The sequence below is a fragment of the Pseudophryne corroboree genome, chromosome 5 (genome assembly GCF_028390025.1).
Source record: "Pseudophryne corroboree isolate aPseCor3 chromosome 5, aPseCor3.hap2, whole genome shotgun sequence".
Classification (NCBI taxonomy): Eukaryota; Metazoa; Chordata; class Amphibia; order Anura; family Myobatrachidae; genus Pseudophryne; species Pseudophryne corroboree.
The window spans coordinates 201,429,683-201,437,945 of record NC_086448.1 but is presented as its reverse complement, the minus strand read 5'-3'; the positions used below and the strand labels follow the sequence as shown (position 1 = coordinate 201,437,945).

Sequence of the window (8,263 nt, the reverse complement as noted above, 5' to 3'; positions counted from 1 at the left end):
ATTTATTTATCTGAAGCCAATGAATACCAATTAACAGGTCTCACAATGCATATATAAACTTGCACAAGAGAGCCGGGGAGCAGGCGACCAGTGAACAAGCTCTCCCGAGCGAAACGCGCGTCACTTCCGGTTCCGGTGTTCCGAACTTCCGGTCAGTCAGACCGCGGACACCGGCATCTCATCGCCGGGCTCACCCTCTACCTTGGACATTCACCAGCGGCTCCCAGTCACCAAGGGAGGTACCCTGCCCCTCCACCTACATCCAGGTTACATGGTAATCTCCGGCTTTGTCCGGACCTCCTCTCACCGGTATCCAATCAGTTTTTATATCTCTGGTATTTATGATAATTATGCTACTCATTTTACAATAGAATTTTTGGTATAAATGAGCTAAGACATTATATCTAAGTGAGGGTATGTTATTCTCTTCTGGATGCATGCAGGGCATACAAGTGTAATTCCCATGGTTACACAGCGATTTGATGGGAACATATCATGTTTAATAGGATCCGCATTAATGTCCAGTATATATTATTAACAATTAATATTAATGACCCATCCATGGTTCTAAAGAAGTCCAGTCCTTATTAGGATTTCTATATTTATATTAAGATACATTGGCCCTCATTCCGAGTTGATCGCTCGTTATTTTTCATCGCATCGCAGTGAAATTTCGCTTAGTGCGCATGCGCAATATTCGCACTGCGACTGCGCCAAGTATCTTTGCTATGAAGAAAGTATTTTTACTCACGGCTTTCTCATCGCTCCGGCGAACGTAATGTGATTGACAGGAAATGGGTGTTACTGGGCGGAAACACGGCGTTTTATGGGCGTGTGGCTGAAAACGCTACCGTTTCCGGAAAAAACGCAGGAGTGGCCGGAGAAACGGGGGAGTGGTTGGGCGAACGCTGGGTGTGTTTGTGACGTCAAACCAGGAACGACAAGCACTGAACTGATCGCACAGGCAGAGTAAGTCTGGAGCTACTCTAAAACTGCTAAGTAGTTTGTGCTCGCAATATTGCGAATACATCGGTCGCAATTTTAAGATGCTAAGATACACTCCCAGTAGGCGGCGGCTTAGCGTGTGTAACTCTGCTAAATTCGCCTTGCGACCGATCAACTCGGAATGAGGGCCATTGTTATATCTCATGTAAATCATTTCTTCTACAACACAAGTATTACACTGTTTCGGTGACAATAATATACTGCAGATCTCACTGGCTGTTTTGTGGTATAGACTGTAAACAGCAGTTGCTGAGCACCACGAGAAGTAATACCACTATCAGCAAGCCAAATGTTATTGTTATTGTTCACAACATAAAATCTGTTGTAATATTTCCACCCGCATGGGATTTCTGGAACTCCCTCTCATCCTGTTTAACAACCTTGGAGCTCTGCAATGCAATATGTAAACAGAGCACAAGTTTGACATTTACAGGACAGCAGAAGTGTTCCCCTATCTTTCTTCCGTCTCAGTGTCGTTCTCTACCACCCTCTCATTTTTTCATTCGATGCTTAGGCAGATGATCAAAAAGCAGAAGTGGTTTTAAACACAGACCTGATTCTCTATCACAAATCCTTTTGCAGCATTGTCATACCATCGTTCAAATTATTTTGCGTATTTACTCTCAAGCACCCAATACTTTCAAACGAACTCTGGGAGTTCCTACAGACATCCCAAACGACTACATATGGTTCTCAGTGCCATCCGGTGTGATATACTTACCTGCGGTCAAACCACACTGAGTATGCCCAACCTCGTCTGATCTTGGAAGCCAAGCACTGTGGGCCAGGTCAGTACCTGGGTGGGAGACCACCAGAGAATACCAGGTACCGCAGGTATTTTTATCCCAACCAAGGACACAGGACCCAGAACCAAACATTTGCACATTTTTTTCAGCCCACACTTCAATAGTGAATTGGGTAGAGCCCGGAGCATTTTCTTTCTTTTTTTTCTCTCTCTTCCTGTCACATCTCTATCATAGCACATATTGTATAAATATCCAGGAAGAAGAGATTTATTGTCTATATCGGACATATATATTTCCGCTCATTGAGCCATTACGCCAGTATTTCTAATACTCAGACCACTTCATGTTGGTTTAGATTATTTCGTTATATGCATTGTTATTTTTTCCTTGTCGCTTTTCAGCCATTATTTTAGGAGGGATAATAATAAAAGTTATATTTTAATCAAATAATCAATACAAATCTTTTTCAACTTATAATAAAAGTGTGCCCCAGAAGAGACATATAGTCTTTCTTCTTTTCTCTTTTTGGTTCCGGTACTATACGGGAACCATCTCCCCATTTTTTCAAGTAGTTTACAGAACTGGGAGCACCGCCAACCCAGCGCCGAATCCTAATTATTTAGTGAGTACATGGCCATATGTTGGTTTATTTAATTTCATTTCATTTTAGAGCTACAGCTCTAACAATATCAATTCAGATATCAACTGTGTGCATATATTGAGTGATCCTGTGCAGACTCAACCAACCGTTTCTCTACCAAGGTGATAACGCACCAGCCAATTAGCTCCAATATGTAAATTGACAGTTAGGAGCTGACTGGCTGGTACGTTATCACCTTGGACTTATCACTGCTTTATCACTTCTCCAGGCTTAATAGATCTGCCCTTTTGTCTTCATAGGATCTCCATTCTAGCAGTAGCAGGAAAAGCAGCTATGGTAAAGTATACTAGGGTTAAGGGCTTTGTCCGTGGGTGTAAGCATGAAGATACCACTTATCACCATTAAATGTTCAAGTTTTTTGAAAGGTGTGAGTGTTAATAATAATAATAACGGAAGGGTCATGTCAACATAAATATTCATACATGAGCTGCAATAAAATAATGGAGGGGGAGAAGGGCAGCCAGGAATGGGGTGAGGAAAGAATATATTTTTCTTATTTGTAGCTCAGTTGTGTGACTGTACCCACTGAATTCTATCTGAGCTTAGCATCTGGTTTTGCAGCTGGTCCTGCAAATCACGGCATATGGTAAGAGGACAGTAACATAAACAGGTTTGTGTGCTGTACACTGGGCATGGCTAACTGCATAACCAGTTCAGATTATACCCAGAGGCAGAACTCTGGGAGGCAAAAGAGTCAGCTGCCGTCGGGCTCCTGCTTTGAAGGGGGCACCTCAAAAGTTAATTGATAGCAGCCGGTATCTCTTCCGTAGCCGACTTCCCCACTAGTCACTGCACCTTACAAATCACACCCTCTTTATTACAGATATACTGGAAGCAGACACCTTACTGATTAAGCTATTTGCTCCTATAAAGGAAACATGAGAATTCTAACTATATGAAGTTATTTCTCTGACAATTACAAGTAACTTCATATAGTTAGAATTCTCATACCTCCTATGCAAGAGCAGATATCTCCATCAGTAAGGTGCATGCTAACAGTGTAAAAGGTTGTGGGTTCTAATCCTGGATATGACACTTGCAAATTAATTGTCAGAGAAATAATCAGCATTGTGAGTGACTGAGCAGATCTATGTAGTGTGTGGTTGGACCCCTACATAGATCTGCCTAGTTGCAACGGTTTAGTAGTAGCTTCATATAGTTAGAATTAGAGATGAGCGGGTTCGGTGTTACTCGGATCTCAAAACGGCATCTTATTGGCTCATGGATAATATATTGGGGGGGGGGGCACCAATATTTTTCTTGCCTCCGGGCAACTGGGATAAACTTACGCCACGGATTATACCTACTGTAGGAACCTCCATTTTTAGACAACCAACTCCATGTAATGCTTTATAAACCCTGTGGGTGAGGTGGATATAGTTTGAAATGCTGACAGATAGTAAAATGTAGACAATGAAAATGATGAAAACAAACTAACCTTAAACTAAATCATAACCACAATTATTACCCTAATGACATTTTGGGGGATATGTAAGTAGCTCTGTTTTTTCGCATAGGTGAAAAGCTGAGCTTTTTTTTGCTATTTTTAGTGTGAATGGAGATTCGCCCAATGCAATAGCAGGGCCGGATCTTCGCCTTGGCAAAAAATGTGGCAGGGGTGGAAAACACGTAGATCGGCGAATCCACATGTTTTCCACGATTTTGAGGCATTTTTTGCCAACGCCTTTTCACCTAATAAAAAGGTGAAAAGGCATTGGCGAAAATGCCTTCAAAACGGCCCTAATTGAATACTCATGTGGGGCAAATCTATTAGCTCCGAAATGATGGGAACTAATTGCATACCCCCCTTTGTCTGTCAACCTAACAACAAGCACTGGGTAACACATTGGGTGGGGCTGCATTGCACATTCTCTAGAAGTCACTTATTTTTACAATACCAAAAATATAACTCTTAGTCACCTCAATCCACCCCTTCCTATTCCTCACTGCTGTATTACTTAACCCAGAGGTTTCCAAAGGGGCCTATTTACTAAGTCTTGGATGAAGATAAAGTGGACGTAGATATAGTACCAGCCAATCAGCTCCTAACTGCGATGTCACAAGATGGGTTTGAAAAATAAGTTAGGAGCTGGTTGGTTGGTACTTTATCTCCATACACTTTATCCCTGTTCAAGGCTTAGTAAATAGATCCTTTGGTCTTCAAGGCACCCTAACAGTCTAGGTGTTAAGGATAACCATGATTGGGCACAGGTAGCTTAATTAGTACCTCATTGTGCTCAGATGGATATCCTTAAAATCTGGAGTGCCTTAAGGACTGAGTTTGGAAACCACTGACTTAACCAGATCCATATGCAGTGGTCCTCTTCTTCAGCTGGTCTCTCCTGTCACTGCAGTGAGAGCCATTGTACGTCACTGAGCATGACACAAACACACCTTTTTAAAATCACATTGATACATGCCATGGGGCATGTTTGTTTCACAGACTGAACCCAACAAAGAGGAAAATCCAGAGGAGAATGCTGGGAGATGTAGTCATACAATAGAGTGACTGCTGGGGAGACAGAAAGGAGGACAAAATTAAACCCTTCACACCAGTGTTAAAGCAGATTAACTTATAGGAAGAAAAGCAATACCTTAAATGTATATCTGTACAGGCCGCTGCGACCGCTAAGCATGTGTGTGAAACCCCTAACAGATGCGTACATGTTGTGTGCGCACGCCGTCAAGCTGTAAGCACAGAGTAGCTACACGTGAGGCGGAATACAGTTTATAACCCCTAGCAGGAAAGGGACACGACACCAATTGTAATTAAATATGTTGGGATCCGACCCACCAACAGTTATTTACTAAACAGGGGGTTACAACAATAATACAATCACAATAAGAGAAGAGGCTACAATCAATGGATACATACGTTTGTTCGCCAGCGCCAACCGGGTCCGGTCCTCAGTCTATCTGGATAGATGACCTACAGAGAATGTGATTGACCGGCCAGGCAGCGTGGCTTTTATATATTAGTCCAAATCATGAAACAATGGAATCTGTAATCTCTTCACCCATAGGTCAAAGGGCTGGTCATTTACAGTACAGGAGGGGTCATAGGTCGGTTTGAATAGGTGGGCAATGTTTGGTCCAGGTGCACTTGGGTTCCCGCCGAATATCAGAGTACAGTAAATACAGTGTAATATTAATATTCTGTTCCTGCGCATAAATATGCACAGGAGCGTGCTATCTTCTGCAAACTGCTACCGGAATATTTTGCTCTTATAATACTGTACAGCTGGATACCAAACACCACCTCCTAACCTAATTCTGTCCCCTCATATCCTGTAAAGTCGAATCCCCCTGTTGTACCTTTTAAACAATTGAAACTCGTTGGTGTGGTGCATGTAGTCTATGTGTAAATGATGTACTATGTAGATTAAATATGGGATATGTCTTTGTGGCTTTTCCATGCAAATGCATATGCTACTGTAATTACACATACCATGCGCTAACACGTAAGACCACGTGAGCGATTATACATAGCTTGCGAGTATGCGCACGCACGGCAGAACAAGCACCCGCACGGAGGCCATCTGTGTGGTGTTTGTACGTGATGAGTGTGCCTATAATATTTTCGACTTCGACAGTCCACCCTTTGGCAGTCAATAATAACTGCCACACATGACTAATAAACTGAAAATATTATCTATACATTATATACAAAGTTCGGATGATTGTGGGAGTTGCAGGTGGGAAATGTATAACCTAGTGAGATAGGAAAAGGCATGTATGTATGAATTAATGTCTGAAGGGCATGTATCATCGTGCCATACATGTTCTAAGTAAGCTTCAAGGTATTGCAAAGTATACATTAGCTCCTTCTCATCCCGTATTAAGGGTCTGTAAATGGGAAAACAAACCCTACCGAGCTCTTTCTAGGCAAAGCCAGTAGCCCTCACCTTTCCAGCTTCTTATACCAACAAATGGGGAGCACATTTATCTGATGATACGTGGAGGGGAAACGTATGTGCGTGCTACTATATGTAGATAACGTTTATCGACTATGTGTGCCAATAACTGAGGGTTGCAGAGATGAAGGTAAGACACATAAAAATATTAATTCACATAAATTTGGGTATGGTTGACGCCTTTTCTGGTTGGATGTTTCTGGATAGAGGGGGAAACAGAGAGAAATGGTGAAAGAAACAGGCCATGAAATTCATTTGCAATCCTTATCATAACACTGTTTCTACAGATGGGTCATAAATCAAATCTGCTGCTGTAACAATGCCCTCGCTCCTTAGACTCATTCAATTTGTGCTGTGCTTGCGCCGCATCAGAATTCAAACACACCTGAATATCAGACCAATAATTATGATGACTCCCAGGATACAAAGGCGAAACTTTCCTACACTTGCAATTACACTCTGTGCCCACTCTCCTAATCCAGAAAACCATTTGAGTGGGTTCAACCATGAAGTCCAGCCGGTCAATTCATTACCCACAGCCGTCAAGGTTAGGTTGTGCTACCTCCTGAACTCCCACTTCAACTGCAAGATCTCGTCCATCTTCTGATCGATGATCTCCGTGGGGTTGTCAGTTCAATTCGTAATATACGTACAGCACTTCACACCATATTGAGTTGCTGGAGTAACACAGTACCCACCTGTCACAGCCGTAACATAATTAAGGACCATTCTGTGCTGGGCCAGCTCCTACTTGTAGGCTTGTAATTCCCTACCCGTATACCTGAAGGGGATCATCATACATCTCAGTGATATTGTCTATCAAGTTCGCTAGCGCATGGATATACCTATAATTTATAGTTCCCCTGGCAGTACGGGTGATGTCTAATGCGAGAAGAACTTGAATCCCGGTGGATTCATGGATCAAATCAGAGGCTGCGTGCTCTGCCCTATCTATGAGGTGTCTCTTGATGATGTGTTCATAGTGGGTATGAGTATAAGGAGTCTGAGCATTGCAGTGAATGTATTTCATTTTGTCGTGTGGTATGGTCATGACCCCTGGTAGTACTCTCCCAATAAAACATAACCCTTCAGAGCTCGGAGTGAGCCACTTGTATGCTTTCCTCCCACATATGAAATATGCATCATCTGGGAGAACATAAGGGACGAAATGTAACAACACCATATCACATATCTTCCATATAAAGAAATCAATCCCTAGTTCTCTCATTTGCTCAGTACAAGTATCAGGCTGGATGATGTGGGCGCAATACCCCTGCGATACTTTTCCAACCAAAATGGTTTTGATCCCACGTGTATACCTGTGCCGAAAATACTTCCCACTGGTGGCTATCTTGCGTACAAGTTCAGAGTCGATAGGTATTCTATCAGCTCTGTTTGAAAAGGTCATTGTCTGGTTATTCCACGTCACTCCCCAATTTCCTGGTTTTCGGAAATTAGACACATTAAAACATAACAGTGACCTGTCTACATGGTACTGGTGGAGCTTCAAGCTAGGGGGCCTAGATATATTGAATTTCCTTTCCACCGGTCTCCAACCTCGTAATTCGAGTACCCTTATCTATTTTTAAAGGATATGGCACTAATCCTGACTTATTCTGTCCTTGAGGTACTTCAGAGCACACCCAGCATTCCGTTTGGTTTAAGACCGTACCCACTAATGAGTGGTAATCACTCAAAGGATGTCAACCAATGTCAATATTATTGTTTGGTTTGACTGACATCTCTGGATGCACCCATCTTCGACTATGTTCTCGCAATTTCTACATATACAATATTCGTCAGACAATAACCCTTCACAGTGCCTCCGAGCTCCGTGACTACCAGATCGCTTACTGATACCAGCCTTTACTAGAGTGATGTGCTGCTCCTGAGATCCTACAAATCCATACTCACCATCAGAACCCATTCCAGAACCT

General features: G+C 42.5%; 1 pseudogene; it reads left to right on the top strand.

Annotated features, from left to right (window-relative positions):
• Window positions 1-1,724: 1,724 nt before the first annotated feature.
• LOC134929892 (5S ribosomal RNA) lies at window positions 1,725-1,842 on the top strand (annotated as a pseudogene).
• The last annotated feature ends 6,421 nt before the right edge of the window (window positions 1,843-8,263 follow it).